At 40.5% G+C, this 26,251-nt stretch overlaps 1 long non-coding RNA gene across 1 annotated transcript in view; it reads left to right on the forward strand.

Moving 5' to 3' along the window:
- Positions 1 to 25,679, forward strand: part of LOC115278203 — a 138,136-nt gene extending 112,457 nt beyond the window's left edge. The window contains exons 3-4 of the long non-coding RNA XR_003902756.1: positions 13,237 to 13,306; positions 25,585 to 25,679. This is a non-coding gene — a long non-coding RNA (uncharacterized LOC115278203). The remainder of the gene's footprint in view (positions 1 to 13,236; positions 13,307 to 25,584) is intronic.
- The last annotated feature ends 572 nt before the right edge of the window (positions 25,680 to 26,251 follow it).

The following is a 26,251-nucleotide window of genomic DNA, read 5'->3' on the forward strand; positions in this document are numbered from 1 at the left end:
AGGAGAGACCTAATGGAGAACCAGGGGGAGGGGAGGAGGGAAAGAGAGTTGGGGAGAGAGAGGGATGCAAAACTTGAGAAACTGTTGAATACTGAAAATGAGGGTTGAAGGGGGAGGGGGGAAAAGAGGTGGTGGTGATGGTGGAGGGCACTTGTGGGGAAGAGCACTGGGTGTTGTATGGAAACCAATTTGACAATAAACTATTTAAAAAAATAAATAAATTTAAAAAATAAATTTCAGATAATTGTTTTCCACATGAAAAAAAATAAGTTTAGAAGTTTTCTCTTTTTCTGTTCTTCCATATCAGAATTATCTTTATTATTATCATTGCTACTTTTGAAGAGCTTACCCACAAAATCATTTGGACTCATTCCTAGGAGAACACCTTATCTGAGGCACCTGGGTACCTTAGTCAGTAGAGCATGTGACCTTTGATCTGAGGTCATAATGGGTGTAGAGATTATTTAAAAATAAAACCTTTTTAAAAAAAATTTGAGAATATCAAATAGAATAAATTAAAAGAAGTACATCTTGTCAGTCTTTGACTATCATTTTTAAGATTATTTCTAGGTTTATGAAGTTTTCTTGGATCAGTTTTGGTAGTGCACGTTGGGAGGCATTGACTTTGTTTCTAGGATTTCAGATTGATAAATACATATGTTACTTCAATAGTTTTAGTCATTTTTACTTTTGCAGTTAGAGTCCTATCTATATTACTTATCATAGTTGGTATATTTTATTATTTTTTGATTAGACTTCCCAAAGTTTACCTTCTTTTAAACACTTTTGTTGTATTTTCAGTGATCGAGAATTTTGTCTTAATTATCTGGTCTGAGGTTGTTTTTTGTTTGTTTTTTTGGTTTTTTTAAAATTATATAGTGTCCACTCACATATATTCTTTGCATTTCTAAAATTATGTGTGGTTTTGCTGGCACAGCTCCACTTGGAACTGTTTCCATGAATTGGCTACTAATGAGAGCTCTTCTGTTTTCTAAATTTACCTTAAAATAGACTCTATGTTTAAAAGTGTGTAAAAGTCCATATGCACCTTACTCGAGACCCTCTTCTCAGAAAGCATGAGGCCTCTCGCCAGGCCTAGTCCTATGGCACCAGGTCGGATTTTTTATTACAGGAAGATCTCTGCTATTTGCTGCTTCTCTCCACCTTTCAATAATTTAAACAGACTTAACCCAAATCTAATATTGTTGTCCACTCAGGTTGTCCCATCTTGGTTAGAATTACAATTATTTTGCTTCTACATGTTGTTTGACATTTCAAATATCAGAGACCTCAAAAGATGTGGGATTACAAGTAATCTCTGTGTCTATAACTATAAAGCAAATATTTCAAATGCTATTTGCTTGTCTCCCTGACCCGGTTCATCAAATTTGAATGCTTTGTATAAATGAACTCTACAATATAAAATATTTTACTTAAATAATTCTCTCAATGTGTTTGCTCATTCAGCTCTCACTAGTAGTGAGGAACATGAAAATTGAAATACTTTTTGAAAAACAAGCTTTCAAAAGATTCACTCAGATGTAAAGTTAAAACATGCTATACATCAGACCCCTGCCATCACCACCACTGGTGGCTTAAAGGGCCACAAGTCACTGACTGACAAAAAAAAAAAAAAAATCCTTTCTAATTAGCAGATATTCTACTTTAGAAATAAAGGCAATGTCCCCTATAACTTCCAATAGCACTATTCAAATTGAGATGCCTGTGTACTTTTACTTCAGCTAGAAATGAAGTTGCCATTTCCTTGATGGTTTCAAGACTCAGAACAAATATTGGTTGAAAGCCTGTAGTCATTCTGCGGTTCACTTCCTGATTTACTGCTTTCGGGGACAGAGGGCTTATCCAGTAACAAAGACAGATGGTTAAAAAAGTTATGCTATATTGAATTTTTGCTTACAGAGTGCATGCATAGAAAATACTTTGCAAAAAGCTTACTTGTATCTCTGGGTGTTTTACCTTTCCTATCTATCTCTGTCTCTCTGCTTTATACTCAGTCCCACCTCAGGTCAATTTTTGCAGGAATTGATTAGGCAGATTGGGCAGCTCGTTTTCATCTGCTCTAAACAGACATGGTAGCTCTATGCTGCAATCTCTGCTGTAAAAATAAGCTACCTTTTCCTCTTTTATTCTCTTTGGATCTGCGATTGCCAAAGGTGAGCTGATTTTAGTGAAATGGGCGGGGAGGAGAGCCACCCCCTGCTCTGCTTTGCAAACTGCCATTCATTTCAGGAAATAACTCTCTGCCTGTTGGCTGGAGGTCCAGCTGCTTGTCATGTTAGACCATGTGGCGTCTACTGCTGAGTCCAGCTGTACAGCCAAGATCAGTGCCCTAAGGACTGAGCACAAAAATGCTGTGATCCCTGGCGGTGACAGGGTCTCTGCTAACAAGCCTCTAGACATTCAAGATGAAATGTCATCGCCCCAGCACAGCCATCACAGAAGGATGAAACAAAGCATCTAAAGACCTTTAATAGCATCTGAGTCTGGGAAATAAGTGAAGCATCCCAGGTGTAGTTCCTCATTCTCTGGAGTGGATGTCAATTCTGTGAGCAATTGTGACCCCTTCTTTATCACATTTACCCTCAATACTCAGAGATGAAAAGATAACTTGTAATAACACGTTTTCCCATGATGGAGCTCAAAACCTTTTTAGATCTTACTGCTGGTTGTCATCCATTACTTAATAATTATCAAATGCCTATTGTGTATAAGTCCCTGTGCTAAAAGTCAAAGTGGACAAAGAAATTAATATGCTCTACCTTCATGGAGTAGCAGGTAAGAATCAGTTTTATTGTAGCCAATCCTAGTATTCTGGCCTTAAACCAATGGCAGGTGTTTTTATAAGAGGGGAATTTGAACACAAACACAGGGGAAAGAAAGCCATGTGCAGATGACGGCAGAGATTGGAAAGGGGCATCTATAAGCCAAACTGTGCCAAGGATTTCCAGCAACCCCAAGAAACTGGGGAGGAGGCGTGGAACAGACTCTTCCTGTGGCTCCAGAGGGAGGAAGCCCTGCCACCACCTTGATTTCACAGCTCTGGACCAGCAAGACCGTAAGTTCCTGTTGTTTTTAGCCCTCCCAGTTGGTGGTAATTTGTTGCTTTGAAGCCCTAAGAAACTAATGCATTTTACCTACAATCCTTGGACTAGCTTATAAAAGCAAAGCTTTCAGGGTGAGTATGATCTGAAGAAGTTGGATAAGACCCAGAATTTAATAAGTAGTCAGTATATGGCACTCCATCGTGATTTATTCCTTTTAAGCTCTATTAAACTCCTCTTGAAACTGGAGCCAAGGTCTTTCTGTGACCACTTCCACAAGTAGCACCACCTGCAGAAGTTTCTGTGACATGAGCACTGAAAAGGCACCTGTCAGTTACAGGCAGCAGTCAAGCTGCGGCAGAGAACAAGACACACATGCTGTCGGTTGTTTTGTGGCTTTGTCAGGTATGGAAGCACAGACGGTAGAAAAAGATATCACCCTACCTATAGATGTGGCTAAATAGTTCCTGGACCCAGTATATTTTGGCACTAAATAACGTGTGACAGTAAGCAAGGAGTGTGTTTTGAAAACATGCCAGGACTAATACATCTAGAATGCTATCCATCAAAACAGTTACTGTGGCACCACATGCCTCACCATTGCCACCACTAGCCTGAACATTACTAGACCTCCTCTTGTGCAGTTTCCTTCAGATCTGGTTAATGAACCACACCAGAAAATCAGCCTCATAAATTTATAGTCACTCATACTTTTGACCATTAAGAATGTCATTGTGCTTGATGGATCTTACCCATCTCATCCATCAGAATTGACTTTGAATAACTTTTGACCATTTCCCCAAATAAAATCCGCCATCCATGTAGAAGTATTTGCCTCCAATGAGCACATTTAAAAGAATAATAGCTTCTAAAAATTCTTTCAAAAGGGTGCTTTGCACAGTGCCTTTAAGAAGGTTGGCACCCAATATACATGTGTGGAACTGCTTAAAATGCTCCGTGTGGATTCTGAAGGCAACACCAAAGGATTGATTCCATAACTAAAATATTAGAGCAAATATATAGCTTTCTAATATGAATTGTAAGAAGGAAACACTCAATTATATATTTACATTTATAATCCATGTTAAAAATAAGTAGTATTAGTTTATTTGCCATTTTGGTAGAAAACATATCTTCCTAACCACTAGGAGATACAATTTTATGGGTTTTCCAAATTGCAGAGAACATGTATAGCTACACTTATGATTAAGTTTTGCTTTGGTTTACTTTTCCTTGGTTGATAAATAACACATTCAAACATGATTTCTCAAAAATTTTATTTTTTTGTTCCATTTTGTTGTTTGCACCGTCTGTTCATTTTCTTGTCAAACTGTAACTGTGAATCTAGAGGTCACATTTGTAAGAGCAGCAGGAAAGCAGTTAGGCTGATACAAAGACTAAACCCACTAGCACGGGGGTAACTAATGCACAGATTCTGTGAATTGTTTTTTCACGCCAAGAACTCTGTTGGATAAAGTTCAGAGAGGAAAAAATGGATTAGAACTGAAGGATTGGACAACAAGTGTGACTGAATTGTCAACAGAAAAAGTGACAGGAGATGTTAAAGTGTTTTAGTGATTTAATGGGTGATAATGTTTTCTTTTAGTAGCCTTACTGCTTAACCCGACGTCTTGGCCAAACAGATATAAAACGACAGATTGAAGCAAGGCCACTATTTTTTTTTTTTAAAGAGAGAACATGAGATATTAGGCTTTAAAAATGTCTCAACTTTTATGGTAATGTAAGATGATGCAGCCAGTCTGGAAAACAGTCTGGGAGGTTCTGAAAAGGTTAATCATAATTACCCTTTGACTTGGCGGTTCCACTCCTGGGTACATACCCAAGAGAAATGAAAACCTATCCACACAACAACTTGTACATGAATGTTCATAGCATTATTCATAGTGTCAACAAGGGGAATCAGCCTAAATGTCCATTAACACCCAATGGATAAACAGTGATATCAGTATACAGTGGGATATTATTTGGTAATAAAAGTATTGATATATATACTACAGCATGAATGACCCTTGAAAACATGCTAAATGAAAACAGTTCATAAAGGATCATATATGATTCCATTTGTATGAAATGTCCGAAATAGGCAAATCTAGAGGGACAGAAAAGAAATCACTGATTACTAGAGGCTTGGGGAGGAAGGGGAAGTCCTCAAGTGATGACTAATTGGTTTAGAGGTTCTTTTAGGGGGGATGAAATGTTTTAAAATTGATCTGGCATTGGTTGCTCTACTCTGTGAATACACTAAAAATCATCAAATCTTACACTTTAAGTGAATGGATTGTATGGTATATGAATTCTATCTCCATAAAGCTGTTAAAAAAATCACTCAAATCTTTCTGAAAGCCTCAAGTCCTGTGTTAAAAGGGCTTTCTCCCTAGGAACTATTACATCTCCCTAGGTAAGAGAAAAGGAATGAGACTAAATTTTCAGTATCTGAAAAAAACCAAACCAAACCAAAACCAAAACCTCCAGCTTCTGCCACTCCACCAACAATAAAATTGGTTTCGTCAAAGCTGAGGTAGAGCTATTCTAGCTGCTTTCTTGCGTGTTTTTTCCAGAGCATATCATTCTTACCATGAGTCAATAGACTTGCACTGATGTATGATGTCTTGTGAGCAAAACTAGCTCACCTCTGATGTTTGAGTGTCTCCAGTGTCCCAAAAGTGAAGGCTATCACAATAAGGAATTCTGGAACGTCCAATCATATGTATTTAAGGATTAAATATATATAATATATAACAAATTATATATATATATAACTTTATATATGTGTGTGTGTGTGTGTGTGTATATATATATAATCCTTAAATTCTGGTCTTACTATACAGTTTCTTTAGGAAGTCAACTCTGATTAATGTCACTTCTTTTGTCAGATTCTCCACTATTTGGCATTTATTTGTGCCAAAGACTTATCTGATTTTGTGAGTATTCTCTCATTTGATCCTTACAATACATTGCACAACACCAAGGGAGATACCACCCAAAATGGATACAATGTCTGACTCGAAAGTTCTAAATTTTATTATCTCAGTGGCTCAGAGTAAGGTTCAGAGCCCTATTCAAAATGCTTTAACCAGTAAAGAGTGGAGCAGAATGTGAGCTCTGGACCACTTGGCTCAGAAACTGTATGAAGTAAGACTCTAGGCTGAGAGTAGAGGAAGTGGTTAGTATAGCGAAGGAAGAGACCATGGCAGTCTAACATAGGTGCTAAGTATTAGGGTTGTGTTTGAAATATTGTGCTACTTAATTTTGTGGGCTGTGATCCATTACTAATGCTTTTTTTTTTGCCTCATGTTCCTTGACTGTAAAAGCAGAATGATAATGTTATAATATCTGAGGTTTTAAATGAGATGATTCTTTTAAAGAGGTCAGTACAAAGTCTGGTACACTATATAGCTGCCAACTTGTGTCAACTCAAGGTGTGTGTGAGTTTAGGACTTTATATTAGTGATTCCACACTTTGAAGCAATGAGTTGAATGGCAAGATTATCCAGTTATTCTAGTTGTCCTGCTGATAGAGATGGCTCTCCCCACCATGGGTGGATTAGTGAAGAATCAATCATTGATATCTTACATACCTAAATTAGCTACAAAAACATCAGTGCACCAGTCTCCACTATCTATGTAGTTATGTTTCCTGACCCTTGAGCATTGTGTCATATGTGTTTAAGACACAGACTACAAATGAACTGTACTTTACGGAGCTGGAGGTCAGGGGTGTATTTAGTTGAGAGCAGGTATGGCATGTTATTTCAGTTTCCCTGCACGAAACACTTACATTTGAAAAAAGCATATTTGACAAGCAACCCATCAATATGTACTTTCTTAAAAAAGGATACTTTATGTACTAACACAGAAGTTCTTCAAAATATATTTTTAAAAAAACCTGTGGAACAGGGTGATGTACATGATAAAACTGGTGTAAAGAGGGGGAAATGCACAGATACTGGATCTTCTCACATAATGTGAAACGATGCTATAGATGAATGGTGTTTACCCCGCGGGCAAATGAGCCGTAGGTGGGCATGAGCCATAGAATTGGAGGACTTCTCGGGATGTTTTGCACTTGTGATTCATACCTGTGAACGTATTATTCATTCCAAACATTAAATGTATAATCTTACACATTTTACATGTTAAACACCTGAACAAAAATCTATCCAGTGACTTTCTGGTTTGGAAAAATCAAGCATAGTACTATCACTTTCTAATAAATCGTGATTGTTGAACAGAGAAAAAAGGACCCGGTGACTTCTGGGTTGTCACTTAGGAAAAATAATGCAAATGAAGAACCAGTTATTTGCAATCTCCATACACAGAATTATGAACTGGAGAATAAAAAAATATAGAACACAAGAAGAAACCCCAGGAGGTGGTGGTTAGCTAAGGAAGGGAAAGATAGCTGAGCAGCCGGACTCTGTTGCCTGGGAGAAGATCGTGACCTTGAGATCAAGTGAGCAGGGACGCTCTCATGGAGGGTCCAGCTCAGTTAGATTTGCACTAACTCATTTTTAACCACAGGATTGTTTTCTCATAGCTAACAAAAAACTAAGAGTTCTAAAATACTGTGCTTTAACACACCATCTCTGTTATATAATATAGGACATAAGGTATGGTTAAATATATGCATAATATATTTAGTAAAACTTTGGGTTAATACAAATACATCAAGGAAATCAACTATTTTGCATTCAAAACAAACAAAAACAAAACCTCATGGCTTCCCTGAAAATGGAAGAGAACATTCAAAGCCAGAAAGACTATCATCACCATTTGCCCTGCAGTATAGCAAATCACTTTTCTGTTATGTGGTTGATTTAAAGGTTGATTGTTTATGAAAGTGATTTAGAACAATTCCATTGCTTGGATTCATCTGAATGAGAAATAATCTGTAAACTTTAAGTTCCTTGAGGTCAAGAAGATTTTTTATTTATCCTGTACTCCATTACCAGGCACATAATAGACGCTACATAACAGTTTTAAGAATGAATTTATGATGACAAATTTAGCTGTGCCTTTTTTTTTTTTTTCAAGTTAATTTAGGGCTAACAGCCTAGCTCGGCCTGAGTGAAGAGTGGGGGTGCAGTGAGTGGGTTGATGTTATTAACAGTCCCCTGAGGAGCACTCTCCTCCGCCCCCCTCTTTTTTTTCCCCCCAGAAGGGAGATTAACGCAAGAATAATAAACTATCTAGTCTGAGACATCTTGTGTCATAGACTGAATTTAAAGCAAAAGCAGAAGTTGAGATGGACTTGAGTTTCCTCCCCTGGCCATTGAGTTACCTGTGTGTCCAGGAAAGAAAAGGACTGAGTGGATCACTGGTGTGAGCCCTCAGGCATGTCTGCCTGGAGATTGCTTTTCAGATAAAAGAGAATATTGCACCGAACCTATAAAACTCGAATGTAAGTCACGGCTCTGCTATTTCTGACTGCTGTGGGCCTTGGACCATTCATTTTACTTAAGTTTTAGTTTTCTGCATTGGTAAATTGGCATGAGGGAGAGGGGACAGTGCTGGTTTTGACAACCATTATGACCCATTGTAGATCATAAGTTTCAGGATATTATATCAGACTACCGAACACCTTTTTATTTCTGGTTCCCATGCTGAGGCGTTTTATCCATGGATGTTAATGTCTGTCACATGGGTTTAGCTTTATGGATTTTCCCTACTTGGAATTTGGCAAATCATGTTTTCTGAGTCGCATTCTAGGCCTGTCTCCCCTAAGGTCCTCTCCCCTTCACCCCTGCCTCTGCAAGTGTCCTCAAATTTCCCAAACTTCCCGACAACCCTCTGCTCTCTGGTTTGGTGTGTGCCTCTGAGTTACCAACTCAACTTTGGTACTGCAGCAGGACAAGGTCTAGCTCCAAAATTTTATGGCTCTCAGTGAAATAGCTCCTTACAAAAGGAGATATTTTTTAAGTCTCTTATTCAGAAATAAATGCATTTATCCCTAAAATTATACTGGATACAATCAAATTTTTAGTGATTCAGAGGCATTCAGGATCATTCAGTGACTTATAGTCATTATTATGCATATCAATTTTCATTGTACGCCAGCATGAAGGTATTTTGGTTATTGGAGTTTACTGCAAATTGGCCTTCCTGCCTGTAATAAATGGGTCTCACTATTGTTAGCATTTTATCTTGCCTTTGTATACTTAGGACTCTTCTGGGGCAGGGAAAAGACTATACTGCCCATTGTTGCCTTGAATTTTTCTACTGACTCTTCTATCAATTCCTGTAGAGCAATGACTTATTAGTTGCTTATTAATGCAGCTTTTGCTGATTCCATCTCTACACTCAAATTTTTTCATCACCTAATTATATTCATCTGTTGTAATCTGCTAATACCCATGGACTAAGCCACATGAATTGAGAACATGATACGTAGTGCACAAGCATCTCTTATGCAGAGGGTACATTCATGTCTCTCTAGACTTTTGTTATGCAGAGGGTACATTCATGTCTCTCTAGACTTTTGTACTTCGTACGTTGAACAAAAAATATGGTTAGATATTGTCTGCTTATTTGAAAACTATAAGTATGTTGAGATAATGATGGCTCTAAACATAAGTGAAGGAGCGTCACTTTATTGTGTTAAAGGACAATTGAAATGTTATCTTTCACCAGCATGTCCATGCCTACCAGATGCCAGGTGTCCCCACACTACACCCACTTGCTTTGTTAAAGCACTATATTCAAAACATCTCTATTTCACGCAGACATGCTCCTTAGGGAATAGGGTGCATTTACACTTAACCAAATGAATGCATTTTTGGAATTTTTTGGTCAGGTTACTTAGCGGCTTCCTAAGTGAGAATACAGGTTAAGTCTTAGGAAAAGTAAGGAAGACAGAAAACTGGTGTATCTTGAGGTGAAAGAAGAGACTACACAAGGAAATATTTAGGTTATGAAATACAGAGTACAAAAGTTGGTCATGATATTTTACTCAGTCTGTAGCAGAGTTGTCTGGGGTTTGTATAAGAAACAGGAACAGAAGATTGAGCTGGAAAATTGGTACAGAATGAAGACGGATTGAGAAATGTGAGGAAATGAAGAGGTGGGCTGGACCGACAGATCAAGCCCAGGTGGAGTCCAAGGAGAGGTTTAGAACGCAGAATGAGCACAGTATTGACTGGCAGGAGAAAGCACAGTGCGCTTGCTTTTGAACTTTAGCACCCTTCCCGAGGAGCAGGGTTCAGGGGCTGATTTCCTTCCTGGGGCTTGCAGGGGACTGGCGTGGCGTGGGTAGTGGGGTTTCACCTGGCAGACAGCGACAGAGATTGCCCAGGCCACACACACTGGCATAAGTTACCTTTATAGTGACTGGATGCACATCAGACTGTGCCCTGGAAACGTCATTTCTGCACCAGAAATGTCAAAACATCTCTAATGAGCATCCATCACTGGAGCATCCAAGCTTCTTTCTGGATTTGCTTTCTTCTTTTCAAACAAGATGCTTCATGAAGATCCTTATAGGAACTGCCCGGAAGACTCGTGAGCCTCCCTCTCTGTGGGTCTTAGCAAACACAGCCTAAAGTGGCATTTTCATACCCACACTCCAGCTGTCCGTTCTGCTGATGGAAACTTTTGTGGCAGAGCAAATAGCTCAGCAAGTGATTTTAGGGTGGATGTGAAATTTCTGTCGCACTGCCATAGGGAGATTTCTCACGGGTGTCTCTCCATGTCAGTCCCCACAAACATCAAGAGGTGCTTAGTGGCAGCCAGACTGACACTTCCCACATCTTCCCCTGTTTGTGCTTACACTCACATCGGGTTTTGTGTCAGCATCTGGATCGCATGAGGGTAAGGGGTTAGCTCTCTGATCTGTCACCTTCTCCTGGGTTCTTGAGAGGGCAGCAGCAATTTTGGCTTGGCAAGTGGAGCAAATGGAGCATTTGGTGAGATAAAGCCCTTAGCTATGGGAGAAATTGCATGAGCTTATCCTGTGTCCTGGCTTGCTTAGATGAATAAACTTTATAGTTAGCACACTCTGGGAGAGGGAAGGTGCAGAAGAAAATCACGGCTTTGGGCAGAAAGAGAAGAGTCAAAGCTTGTAGGAGAAGGATGCCTGATTAGGAAAGATACATAAGAAGATTCAGAACAGGTGACTTAATATAGAGCACAGCTTTAGTGGTAATTTCAGTGGGGTGGTACTACCTGTCAGATATATTTCAAGTTAGTGGTGGATTGCACTGATTTTTTTAACATAGTATTAGTTCTAATGAAAATGGTAGCCAAAATGAATTTAGAAGACCTGAGTGGGAAAGTACCAAACCCATTTCTTGTTTTTCCTGAGCTCATACCTTAGCTATGTTTCTCTGCCTTCCACATGTAGCCATATTATGGACTTTGTTTTTAATGCTTATTTTTTTAAACATTCTAAAGTTTATTTTGGGGGGCAGGGGGTGGCAGAGAATTCCAATCAGGCTTTGCATTACCAGCACAGAGCCTGATGGAGGACTCAGACTCACGAACTGTGAGATCATGACCAGAGTCAGAGTCGGATGTTTAACTGACAGCCATCCAGGCACCCATATTTGTTTTTGAGAGTGCACATGGACAGGGGAAGGCAGGGAAGGTGAGGGGAGCAGCAGAGACCCCAATACAAAGCTCACAAACTGAGGTGGTGACCTGAGCTGAAGTCCGACACTAACTGGCTGAGCCACCCAGGTGCCCATTACAGACTTCTAGTAAATGAAATAGAAGCATGAGTAACATGTGCCATCTTCCACCAAGCCCACAGCTACCTCCCTCAAGAAATGCTTGGTACTTTTGACTTTTTCTGCTTGATTGGGAAAGGGGACATTGTCCAGCCTTGTGACCCTCAATTTGGAAGGTGACCAATCCCTAGATGGGGATCATCCCTTGGAAGCGAGGTGCCCACAGACAAGGAATACCTAGTTTGGACTTCACATAAACATTGGGTTTGAACCTTTATGCATTTTGGAGTTGGTTACCATAGGTTAACAAATACAGCCTTAACTACTGCAGACAATCGTCAACATTTTTCATGTGGAAAGTCGCTCATTTTTCTTGCAGTTCTGGCTCTCTGAGAGCCAGCCACAGACACTGTCTGGGATAGCATACAGCTGCGTCACAGTGGTGCAAAGTAAGATTTTACCAAATAAGAAGACGCTAAAAACATATTGAAGTATTTTTCTTTTTTGACCTATGCCAACTGACCTGAGATGTCAACGGCAGTGCGTCTAAGGCCATAATTCTCTAGGTTACAGTGAGGTGAACATTTGGCAACTATCTGTATAATGCCAGGAAGCTTTTTCATTATCCTGCATTTCTCAGGGGAATGTACCTTATTCTTTAACACGGAGCTCCATAAGAACATGGAAAAGATTCACTTTTGAAAGAGTTTTGTCTATTAATCCAGACTTGTTCTTAACATATTGTAGAGGGAAGCTCCTTCTGGTGTCCAGCTGCTCTGGCTCCTGCCGGCTTGCAATCTTGGCTACTCAGGTGCCACATACAGGGAGGACAGCGCTTTCCCAGGAAAGCTGTGATTGCCGGCGAGTGACTGCATTTGAAAATTGGGCAGAGACCGGGGAGAATATTCTCTACAAGGGCCATAGGCTTTGGTACTTTTTTCAGAGCAAACAAAGGTCCATAAAAACAATGTTTGAAATGATGTCTGGAACTAGTGAAATCATGAGAAGAGCCAGTAGCCACGTCAGAATCTCAAAGTGAGGGAAGACGTGAAGAACTGAGCAACAGAACTTTCCGTGAAGGTTCTTGTTCAGCTTTAGACATGCACAGGCTTCTAGGTACATTATGAAACCTCCAAGATTTGGGACCAGAGAATGAACTTTCAGGGGGAAGGTGTAGCCATGGCATCAAGCGCCTTGACTTTTTTAGCAAGAAGATTTCTCTCGCCTTTTTGCACAAGTAGATCTCAAACAGTTAGAATTGTTCTCTCCTTTCAATGCCTTGTAGTCTGGCTTCAAATATCTTGACCCAAAATAGTACTGTTAAGGCATGGCAGTGTCATATAAAGTGTGCACATGTGTGTGTATACATACACACAACACTAACTCAAGAGCATATAAAAAATAATGAAACAAACATGTAAGTTTCTGATGCCATCACAGATAGTTCTGCAGACTGGAATGCCTTATGCTCTTCTCGTTCTGTTCCCTAGGATAATTGGGCCAAAGGCTGTTTCCCGTGGAAGACATCTTTGTGTTTGGAGCCTTTCAGGCCTCCAGAAGGTACCACCCACTGATTTACTGCTTTCTCGGGTAGGGTCTAGAGAAAGGGCCATTTAAACATGCTTATGTGAAGCCCTTTTCTCATTTGTAAAAATTTATTTTAATCTTATTTCTAGAGTCTTCTGTATTCTAAATGTAAATTGCAGGACTGTTTACTAATTTTCAGGAGTTACTATGCATCAAATCATTTAAAAATGATCAATTTCCAAACTTTTTTTTAAAATCAGATAAGACATCCCAGGAAAAAATAAATCTCAGTTCTGGAACATTGGCTAAAGTGTCCTTTGTAGACCACAATGTGATCTTTTTTGGGAAATATTTCCTTGATGTATAAGAATATATAGTTTCTATTTGATGGGTACTATTAAGTCTGTATTTATGTATTGAGGTTATCAACTGAATAATTCTGTTCCTTTACATTAATAACTTTTTCTGTTTCTTTACTGGACTTTTATGTTTCTATTTAAGATTCAGAGATTTATTGTGTGCTTTCTCATAAACCATTTTAGGTTCTATTATTAGCTTGGGGATCACATCCTTATGCATTCATTTCCTCCAGCTCTTTTATTTCACTGGGACCTGGGATCCAGATGTCATAGTCCTCAAATTGTGGTTACATGCTAGACTATGGGAGGTGTGGGACTCCACATCATCACCAGGTTGTAGACGAGCACATCCTCCCAGAAAATCATTTGGGCTGCTGTTGCTCTCATCAGAGACCACCCATCTTGTCTAGCCAGGTTCTCCTTAGTGCACTCGTTCTGGTCCACTGCCATCCAGAGCTTCCTCCCAGGGCCACTGAGAGCTCTGGCCCCATTCTCTCCCCCTAGACTTTCGAGGAGCCAGAAGCCCCACGTACAAGCTCCAGGTCCCTCTCAGAGACACACAGCAGTTATCCTGTTGCTGGATGGCAGAGCATACATTTAATCCTGCCTTCCTTGGCTCCACCTTCTGCCTTGGTGACAGACCATTGGCCAGACATACCCTAAACCATTTGATAACCTTACCATTCACAACACTGGAATTATGCCCAGTGGTTAACAGGAAGGTCATCCTGTGGGGGGAACAGACCATTTCACTCTTCCTCTTTCTCGGCTCCTTTCCTGTCATCATTCAGAGTTTCAGTTACAGACACTTCTTTAAGTCATAAAGGCAAATTTCTCGCCTTTGAGAAACTGGGAAGAAAAAAGAATTCATAGCAATGACTATGGCTTTTCAGGGTCTTCTGAGTGTGTACATTGGTAAGCTTAAATATCTCTGTGTTCTAACAAAGAAAACAGTGATTCTTTAAGGGGTGAAATTCTTCATATATATATATATGTATACATATATGTATACACACACATACACACACACACATGCACATACTTAAAACACTACAGAACCTCTTTGCTTATGTCATGCAAGGATGAAAAATTCTTCTCCTGATCATAATATTACTCTAGAATGTCATTTGATAATACAGGAAGTTCGTAAGCCATTAGGATAATGATTCCTAACATTACTTGTCAGTGAAATATGGAAATCATTTCTTGTTACCCATTTGTACTAATTTTATCTTACATTTATTTAGTCAGCAGCAAAGACATTCAGAGGTGATTGTTTCCCACTGATTAATTCCCAGATCTAACAGATCACCAGATAATATATAGTAATCTTCTCTTAACAGTGCATTTTTACAGAAATTAAGATTTATATCTTAGCCGACTCATTGAGGTAGTCTAGTAGATTGTGAGGGAAATGGCCCTATATTTTGCCCTTGGTCTGCTGATTCTTATCCTGAGATGCTCAGACACTCACCTCCAGGGCTTCCTATGAGTACAAGATTAGGACAGTGCCTCTTATAACTCACTCAGTCCCTGCCCCTTCCCATGGCACGCCCCACCAACCCTGCCTCTGTTCCCCTTCATCACCCACTCTGGACTCATTTTACCTGTGGCTCCGGGTGCCCCCAGAGGAGCATTTGAGTCACTGTCCAGTGTCTTCTGAGTTTACAAGTTCCCCGTCACCCTTTCTCCTAAGCACCTACTTAATTAGGTCAGTCTAGTGTCCCTCTGCTTCATTCACTCACAGTTCTTCTAGATCTTGTGAACTAATTTGAATTGATAGATGATGGTTGACACAATACCCCTCTCAGTAGTGTTTGCATTTTGATGAGCTTCAACAGAGCAAATCCTAGGGTTGTGGTGAGCATCCGTGACTGGTGTGAACGTGTTTGTGGGGATGCAGACAGCGAAGGGAGAGAGCCCAGCATTTAGAGTGTTCTTTGCAAATCTCTCAATGTCCACATTTATCTTCTTTAAAAGTTTGGACTTGCCCCTAGATGGTGTTTTCAGGCCACTAAAAATCTCATCATCTTAAAGTTGTGGTTTTTTTCTTTGGTGATGATGATAATTGCACCATAATGATTTTTAACTTTACATAGTTCTGAAGCATCCTTATCTCATTTTCTATGTCTATATAGTAACCAAGAGGGATGAGAAGGGACCCCTGTCCTGACAGCTGAAAGGCTGATGAGAATCCACGAATAGGAACCCGATCCTATTCACTCACAAATATAAAGAACCTTTTTTTTTTTTAATCTTGTTAGAGAAAAAGGTCAATATTAAAAACTGGTGCTCTGCAGGGACTTTCACCTACTTTACAAAAACTTTAACTTCCTACTCAAGGCTGACCTCTGCATAGCCACATTCAGCCATGCAAAGAAGGCACTTTCTCTTTTCCAAGGGGTTTTAAAAATAGAAAGATGAGAGGAAGACAATGGGAGAAAGCTCACGTGTCATCCCTTTCCCTCTTCTCTTTTTCTCTAACAGTATAACTGTTGGGGGCAGGCAGGGCGGGGGGAAGAATGCAGACTTTTACAAGGAAGAATCCACAATTCTCAGGCATGTGTCTCCAGGCAGGCAGACACTCTATCCCCCTGTAAGTAAGAGTGGCACCCTTAGGAGATAAGAGTTGGATAGGATTATACAGAAGATGGAAGGCCAGGAGAGGAGCAGTTAAATATATTAAGTAATCCTAAACCCATGTCCTTAGGATCAAGATTGGGCTCTCTTAAGCAGAAAACAGACCTGGAGTTTCCTGCTTTGGTGGGTCCCAAGCGGCGATCCACACTGTTGTGACACTGATCCCATACGTAAAACTTGAGATGCCATTCCCAAAAGATAGGCAGACAGCAGACAGTAGATAAGGGAATATCTAGCATGTCCTTTCCTAACTCTTACGAGGGAAAAAGCAAGTATTTGCTTACCTTAATGCTCGGCTGTAGTAAATATACTTAATACATAATTACAACACTAAACTGTCAATTAAACACGACAAGGATTTCTGGGTTGGAATTGGGCTGGAGCACAAGATAATCCCAACTGTCACTGAGCAACCGTGTGAAACTTGCCTTCCAAACAAGGTTTTCCTTCCAACACATCTCATGTGTTACAGTGAAATTCCAAGGGGTTTTATCAGTTAATTGGCAGGCAGATACAATTGCTTCATGACAATACTTGAAATTTAACTGTAATGACACCAAAGCAAAAAAAAAAAAAAAGTTGAAGTTGAGTTTATAGTCACATGTGACTTTGACTCTTTCCTGATGGATAATAAAAATGTCATAGGCAGGCAAACAGTGTAACTGAAATTGTCCCCTAGAGGTTTCCAGGTAAAAGTCCATTGATCCCTCAGATGGCTTGACCTTTGTAGGCAAATGATATTTTGAAGTAAATAGCTACTAACCTCTCTGAACTCTCTTCTGTGAAAGTCTGCCTGTGAGCTCTACTGTTAGTGTCCAGGGATTCGTTTTGTGTTAAAACATTGTTGAGACCAGCTAAAATGAAGGATAAATACAAAGATTTTTGAAGATTATCTCTTCTGATATTCATGGAATAATCTTTTCTATCCGGGAAGGATGTTAAATTAATGACGTGTATTTTGGAGTCTCTTGGAGCTGTATAAACAAAAAGAAGTAGCAATAATTGAAGAGCACAGAAAAAAATGGATTCTGGTGCAGAAGTCAGTGAACCAAATTCTTCGGCTGGAGTCCACATCCACACCCATGGTAATGAGAGCAGCAGCGATCTCTCTCTGCAGTCCTGGTTTGCCCACTGCAAACCCAGTAAGCAAGAGGAGCCAACGCTTCAAGACCCATCGCTGAACTGCAAACGGCAGCAGTTTTGCATGTCACGAAAAGGCACTTTAATTTCAGTCAAAATGTCTGGCTAACAGCCCCTCGTAACACCACCAATCTGAAGAATGTGTGGCAGCTGGGCTGAACTATATGTAATAGCTCTTAGTATTTTATAATTTTGTTTGTTTATTTTGAGAGAGAGAGAGAGAGAGAGAGAGAGAGCGAGCTTGCTTGCATGGGGGGGGGGAGCGGAGGGAGAGGGATAGAGAGATTCTTAAGCAGGCTCACTCAATGCAGAGCCCAGTGCATACAGGGCTCGAACTCACAGTCCTGAGATCATGACTTGAGCCAATATGAAGAGTCAGAGGCTAAAGTGACTTAGCCACCCAGGCACCCTCGGTATTTTTAGAATCCCCAGAGTCCTTAAAGGCGTCTCTCAGACACCACATTCATCATTATTCCTGGGAGGAAGATAGGAGTCATATATATTTTATATTCTATTGATAAAAGAACAACAGACGAAAGACAGGTCCTGGGAAAATCAGTAAGCCTTCCTAGGTGAGGCACTGAGAGAGTGGTATAGAGTGAATGCTCCAATATGAAAACAGTATTTGTCGACTGTGGCAAATGGTGAAACACAATGACCCTTACTAATGTGTGCTTAAGGCTAAGTACTCATGCCATGAAAAATAAAACCACCCAGACAAAACAATGTCGGACCATCAAATGGCACTGACCATTCCATATTTTTAAAAATAATTTTATATTAGAAATATGAACGTGCCAGTTTGCCATTTATGTGAAGTATCAGGCAGCAGAAGTAAGTGCTAAAATGACTGCAACTTTTCTTTTTTCAACTTGGCCAGGTAAGAAGTCCGTTTTGCCCATAACCCTCTGCCTCTAACTTCAAAGAAAAACTGATGCGTTCCTTCCTGAATTCTTAGGCACTTTACACTATTTTAATAGAAGTATTTTTTTTAATATGGCCTATATTATGATTTTGGTTTTGTACTTTATATTTCCTGTTGAGCAGTAGATTTCTTGAAGATGCTCCTTGGCTCATATTGTACCAGTTAAACGCCTTGCATGTCATTAGTACTCAATAAATGAGTGTTGAGGGAATGAACAAATGAGTGACTGTGTATCTGAAGAATATGCTAGGAAAATTGATACCATGAAATGACAATGAAATCACAATATAATTACAAAGAAAATGCAAAACAAATTGATAGGCTTTTTAGTTTTCTCACATAGTATTCTGAATAGATTGTAATGTGTGTGTGTGTGCACCTACATTACCCTGTATCTTATTTGTTTTAATTTAAAGGCAAATAAGGTCTATATACCCAAGTAGCGTATTTTAGGTTCTGCCCCTGGGAGGGTCTTGTTTTCATCAGAGAATCACAGACCGAAGAGCCGCGTGTCACACAGCCCCGCTGTATTAAAGCAGCGGCGCACTCCCAGCGTGGGAGAGCAGACGGGCCAGGCAGGGCAAGTGTGCCTGGGGTGTGGGAAGGTGAGAGGTGGTCAGGGTGGTTCCTCTCTTACGCTTGTATGGGTTTTGGGACATAGGTAGGGAGGTCTCCTACTGAGGTTGCCTCCAATCATTGAAGTGTCTTCTGCGAAGCAGGCGGGGAAGTTTGGGGCCCTGTACGGCCCTTAGCGGAACTGTCATGGCAGCCATCTCCCTGCAAAGGTCAGAACCACAATGCCAGCGAGGTTTCAGGGACTGAGCGGGTCATTTTCTACCCTGGAAGAGTTATTTTTGCAGCCCCGGTGTAACCAGGGCCGTGCTTGAGGTGTTTCGTCCCCTATCTTCCTCCCTATCACTCTGACAGTTCTGTGATCCTGTGGAGACTCCTCATAGGGAGTCCCTATAGTTGTCAGATAAAATATAGCACATCCAGGTAAGTTTATATTGCAGAAAAATTATATACACATATATATATATTTTTTTAATGTTTATTTTTGAGAGAGTGCACACAGTTGGGTGAGGAACAGAGATGGGGAGACAGAATCCAAAGCAGGCTCCCAGCCATCAGCCCAGAGCCTGACGCAGGACTTGAACCCATGTCCAGAGAGGTCATAACCTGAGCTGAGGTCAGACGCCTAACCAACTAAGCCACCCAGACACCCCTTTTTCTTTAAATATTTATGAGAGAGTGCAAAAAGAAGAGGACCCAGGATCTGAAGCGGACTCTGCGCTGACAGCAGCGAGCCCCAAAGTGTGGCTTGAACTCAGGAACTGCAAGATCATGACCAGAGCCAATGTCGGACACTCAACCAAATGAGCCTCCCAGGTGCCCCAATGACATGTAATTTCTTAATAAAAATAATTTTTTAGTATAAGAATGCCCTGAATACTGCACAGGCCACACTTCCATTAAAAGCATTTCTACTAAAACTTAGTTATCTGAAATTTAAATTTATGCAGAAAATTACTCATTTTTTAAATCTGAAATTCAGATCCAACCATGCACCATGTATTTCTCTTTGCTATGTCTGACAACCCTAGTTCTGACTAAAATCAGAGGGGAACGAGAGAGCCTACCATGCCACAGGGGCAGCAATGTGCGACTCCTTGCTTCTGTCTGAGCAGATCGTTGTTTGACGTATGATTTTCTTCGAGAAACTACTGGAGACTCACACTTCTGCGTATACCCCTTCTTCCGGGCTGGACCAGCGGGGTCAAATCTTGAAGCAGAAGTGACTTTTGCCATGGCTCTCATGGAACTCTCCGGGGCGACCCGCGAACCCAGTAGCTCTAATAACCGTGTCATTCTACCTCACTGCCCTTTTCTTCCCAGAGGTCTTCATAGAAAGTTATTTTAAATGAATCAGGTGGGAAGCAGCCAGACAGTCCACCTGCATCATTTTTTTCTTCCTTCCTAGATGAAGCCTGCTTCGAGAAGCAATAAGGCAGACCTTTTACCAGTCAGAGTCACAGAAGGGACAGCTTTGGGAGACAATCTCTGTAAGAGGAACAGAAGAGGGTAATCTACCATAAAACATTGGAGGGAAGGTAGGGAAGGCTCTTCGGAGGATGGCGTTGTCAGCCCGCCTGCCCAGTCCTAGTCCCCATTCTGCTTGGTAGCGCTGGGACGCTGAGCAAGCACGTGGCCGTCCTAGCCTCCGTTTCGTCACTTGTAAAATAAAAACAGCTTTATCCTTCAGGATATCTGTGGATATTGAATGAGCTTATCTCTTCCCTGGCATATGGTAAACGCTCATAAATGGTATAGATGATTTCCGGGGTTGTTTATTTTGCTTGTCTGTTTGCTTTTTATTTGTGGCATGATGAACATACACTTCCTGGCGATGGTCAGCCTCTTTCTCCAGGTGAAGGTGACTTATGCTTACCTTGGCTTTTCTTAATTTCACTAAATGCCTTTTCATAATTTTTTAATATATGCAACACCCAGGTCATAGGCTGCAGCCTGACTCGCAAAGTGAAAGCACACGAATCATCCAGAGGCCCCCATCATGGTCACTGAGGTTAGAGGAAGAAATAAGGGTGAGGCCAAAATAGAGATTACACATTCAGACCACCACAATGAAAGTAAGAATGCCTAAGATTTTAGAAAAGAGATCATTTGATTCCTAGAAGTTGTATGCATCAAAAGATAACCATTTATACAACAAAGTGGAATGCCTGTCCCCTTCCCTCACTTGTCAAGAATGCTGTGAAGAGTAGTTGAAAAACAGATGCTAGTCTTTCTGGGAAAAGAACAGCACATCTCTGCCTTCCTGCAGACCAAGGACACCACAGGCCTCTTCACATAGGGATCCTAGGCTGACTTTCCATTTTTTTTTAACCAATAGACTCTTGAGTAAATGGCACAGGTGGAAAAGTTTCATCCTCTCTCTTGTCTTTTTTTTTTTTCTTATTCCCTTCTGTTCCTTCTAACTTTCTTTTTCTTTCTGGTTCATAATAGATGCACCTTCTAATCACTGCCTTTTCAGATCATCAAAATGACTCCCTTGGCCTCTGGTAGAGGATTCATTTGAGCAAAACACTAAGGATTCTTTGTTTGCTAGATTCCTCTGCTCATTAGGGTTCAATGGAGCCTTTGCCAGCAGACAATAGGCTTGATCTGTGGCCTTTCTGCTTGGCTTAACTGCTCCTAAAATGCGAACGCTGAAAGGCGCTGGATGAGATTCCTATTACCAAAACCCGAATCAGCAACAAAAGAGTCAGTGAAAGGGTTGCACAAGCCAGGGAGATTTTCTGCCATGAAGCTATTGATTGTCCTCCTCTATGTAATCTTTCTGCAGACAGACAAACGGCCCTGCCTAAGCACCGCACTGCCTACTTATATTATTGTAAACCCAAAGATGGTCTGGATGTTGTCTCCCCAAGAGTGATGATCTTAAAGCCTGCTTTCTCCTCACTGACTCTAATGATCGTCTAATGGCATTGCTTTCATTAGGTTCCTTTTGTTCTGCCCTGAGAAATGAGTTTAAACAACAGTTATTCAAGAGCCCTGGCATTTATCGATTGGATAAACACATGCCTGAGATTTGGTTGTGTTCCTTCTAAGCCTGCCAGCCCTCATTTCTTCAGCTTATGGGCAGTTCTGGTCCCACTTTGTACAGGCAGAGAAGGGGCTGCAGAAACTTGTCTGGAGTAATCCTAAATCTCCTGGCAGTACAATTCGATGGCATCCCTGACTCTTGTAGGGTCCATCTAGGATCCATAAGAATATATGAAGTAAGAAAGACACTGCTTTTCAGGGGATGTGGACAAGTCCTCTCAAATAGTGAACCAACCCAATTAAAATCCAGTGAAACTTGTGGTTGAATGTTAAAAGGACTGTAGCACTCCATAGGTCAAATGAAACAAATGTTGGCATTTCAGAAGACTTCTGATTAGGTTTGTGTCTGTAAAAGTTTTTATGTTTCTTTGAGGGGGAGGGAGGAAAGGGCAGAGAGAGAGGAGAAACAGCATCTGAAGTAGGCCCCAGGCTCTGAGCTGTCAGCACAGAGCCGTGGTGACGTGGGGCTCCAACTCACAGGCTGCATGTTCATGACCTTAGCCAAAGTTGAACACTTAACCAACTGAGCCACCCAGGCACTCCATGTACGGTTTTGAAAGAATCCATCAATTTGAACAAAAGAGATTGTGCATTTTCACCATGTAGAGATTAAATGCACCTGCTGAAATTTCTCCAGAATGGTAGTTCTCAGCACTCACTGCTGATGAGAGATGGCTGAGAATTTATGACCAATTTTGGGGCCTCATCTCTTGAAATTCTGTTTTAATCAGTTTGGGGTAGGTCCTCAGCATTGACACAGGTGTGTGTGTGTGTGTATGTGTGTGCATATATACACATACATACACACATATATATGTATATATATTTAAGTTCCTCATGTGATCTTATCATGCATCTACTGTGATCTTATTATGGGAAACTGCTAGAGCTTTCCTGCACATTAGGATCAACCAATAGAACTTTCTAAACTGACCCATGTCTGGGTTCCACTCAGACCAAGTGAAACCAAATCACTAAGGCATGAACCTAGTCATTTAACTTTCCTAAAACACCTCAGGTGGTTGTGGGACACACAGGGCTGAGGGCCACTGTTATAGGTGTAGAGGATCAGAATATGCCACCCCAAAATATGACATTTTGACTCTGGTTTCTCTTCACATCATATAAGTCTTTCGCCTTTTACAAAATATGACACTTTGGCATGAGGATTATTTTGAGCTGAAGGCAAATGAGAATCAACAGATGCAGGAAGAGGTCTCCGCACTGTTCTTATCTGCTTAAAAGCAGGACATAAAATTCCCTTTGAGGAAGGTTCTCTCCCCCTCTACCCCCCACCGCCACCACCCCCTCCCCATACCAGGGAGATGATGACCCTAAGCATTGAAGTCAGGGAGCTGACCGCCCAGCTGAGTCTGTGTTAACAGACCTTACCAAAGCAGCACTTATATTTGCTTAGTTCCCCATTATTTCCTAGTCATTTCCCCCACAGTTTCTCATCCCTTGAAGTCCAAACTCTCTTTCCTTTGTTAAGAGGATATATGTGTCCCTGAGTCTAAGGAGTCTAACTGCTTCCTTGACTTCCAGTTGTTTTCTGTGAACTTCTGCGCACAAAACTATTCATAAAAGTTGTGTACATCATCTGTGAGTTTAATTTGCAATCCCTACCTTAACAGGGTAGAGGAGGAGCCCCTGGATGGCTCAGTCGGTTAAGCATCCAACTTTAGCTCAGGTCAGGATCTTGCGGTAGGTGAGTTTGAGCCCTGCATTGGGGCTCTGTGCTGACAGCTCAGAGCCTGGAGCCTGCTTCAGATTCTGTGTTTCTTTCTCTTTCTGCCCTCCCTTCTCTCTCTCTCTCTCTCTCTCTCTCTCTCTCTCTCTCTCTCTCAAATAAAAACAAACATTAAAAATAAATTTTTAAAAAGGGTAGAGGAAAGTTTTTCTTCCCAAACATAAAGACATAATGCAAAGATAGACTGTGATTTAATGTTTGAACAAAGTTCTTATAACTGAGAACTGACTGCTATGGACTAAATTCTGCCCCCTTCCCACATTTATATATTGAAGCCCTCACTCCTGACTTGATGGTAATGAGAGATGGAGCTTTTGGGGACTAATTAAGTTTAGATGAGGTCCTAAGAGTGAAGCCTTCACCAAACAGGCACATAGATCAATGGAACAGAATAGAGAACCCAGAAATGGACCCACAAATGTATGTCCATCTAATCTTTGGCAAAGCAGGAAAGAATACTAATGGAAAAAAGACTGTCTCTCTAGCAAATGGTGCTGGGAGAACTGGACAGCAACATGTAGAAGAATGAACCTGGACCACTTTCTTACTCCATACACAAAAATAAAGTCAAAATGGATGAAAGACCTAATCATAAGGCAGGAAGCCATCAAATTTGCAGAAGAGAAAACAACAACCTCTTTGACTTTGACCTTGGCCTCAGCATCTTCTTACAAAACATGGTTCTGGAGGCAAGGGAAATAAAAGCAAAAATGAACCTCATTGTGACCTCATTAAGATTAAAAGCTTCTGCACAGCAAAAGAAACAGCAAAACTAAAAGGCAACCAATGGAATGGGAGAAGATATTTGCAAATGGCACATCAGATAAAGGGCTAGTATTCAAAATTTATAAAGAACTTACCAAAATCAACACCCAGTAAAACAATCCAGTGAAGACATGGGCAAAAGACATGAACAGTCACCTTTTCAAAGACACCCAGATGGTTAGCAGATCATGAAAAGATGTTCAACATCACTCATCATCAGGGAAATAAAAATCAAAACCACCATGAGATACAACCTAACACCTGTCAGAATGATTAAAATTAACTCAGACGACAACAGATGTTGGCAAGGATGAGGAGAAAGAGGAACACTTTTGCACTGCTGGTGGGAATGTAAACTGGTGCACTCTGGAAAACAGTATGGAGGCTCCTCAAAAAAATATAGAACTACCCCATGACCCAGCAATTGCATTACTAGGTATTTATCCAAAGACTACAAAAATGATGATTCAAAGGGGCACATACACCCTAATGTTTATAGCAGCAATATGGACAATAGCAAAATCATGGAAATAGCCCAAATGTACATCCACCGACAAATGGATAAAAAAGACCTGTTATGTATTTATACAATGGAATATTACTCAGTGATGAAAAAGAATGAAATCTTGCCATTTGCAACAACATGGATGGAACTAGAGTGTATTATGCTAAGCAAATTAAGTTAGAGAATGATAAATATCATATGATTTCACTCGTGTGGAGTTTAAGATAAAAAAACAGATGAACATAAGGCAAGGGAAGGAATAATAAGACAAAAACAGGGAGGCAGACCTTAGGAGACTCTTAAATACAAAGAACAAGCTAGGGGTTGCTGGAGAGGTATTGAGTGAGAGAATGGACTAAATGGGTGATGGGCATTAAGGAGGGCACTTATTGGGATGAGCACTGGTAATGAATCATGAAATTCTATTCCTGAAACAATTATTGCACATGTTAACTAACTTGGGTTTAAATGAAATTTAAAAAAAAAAAGTGAGACCCTCATCATGGGATTAGTGTTCTTATAAGAAGAGACCAAAGAGATTGCTCTAGGACTCTCTCCCTCTCTCCCTGTCCCTATCTCTTCCTCCCCCCTGACACTGTGAAGATACAGGAAGAAGAGAGCCACCTGCAAAGCAGAAGAGTTCTTACCAGAACCCCCTGTGCTGGCACCCTGACCTCAGACTTTCCAGCCCCTGGAACTGTGAGAAATAAACATCTGTTGTTTAAGCCACCCAGTCGAAGGTATTTTGTCAAAGCAGCCCAAGCTTCCTAAGACATTGACCCAAAATATAACTGTTTGATTTATGAGATTATGATAAGTTTTCTCTCAGTGAACTTGATATTGATGAGACTTGACAAACACTGGCTAACAGTTTTTCGCCTTGCATAAGGATATAGATAAAAATTTTTCCCAAATTTAAGACCTCAGGGCCACTGCTAGGGCATGTGAGGACTTGGGCAAATATTTTTTTGCTAGGCCCCTGCCTATTGACTATTTCATTTTAAAAATGCATTATTAAATGTAAATATAGGGATTCATGAGGCATAGGGATTTATTGATGAAGGTATAAAATAATGGATAGAAAAGAAGTTCATATATATTTATTATCCATTTAGTGCCTATGATGTGCCCAGGCACTACTTCTTTATACTCTATTGTCAAATATACTCTCTCATGGCGAATTCCACATCTCCCACCAAGAAGAAAAGGTGGCCATGCTGTCATTTCTTACAGCCCCATAGTTCTTTTGTATTTGTACTTGAAGCAATGT

The sequence above is a fragment of the Suricata suricatta genome, chromosome 14 (genome assembly GCF_006229205.1).
Source record: "Suricata suricatta isolate VVHF042 chromosome 14, meerkat_22Aug2017_6uvM2_HiC, whole genome shotgun sequence".
NCBI classification, from domain to species: domain Eukaryota; kingdom Metazoa; phylum Chordata; class Mammalia; order Carnivora; family Herpestidae; genus Suricata; species Suricata suricatta.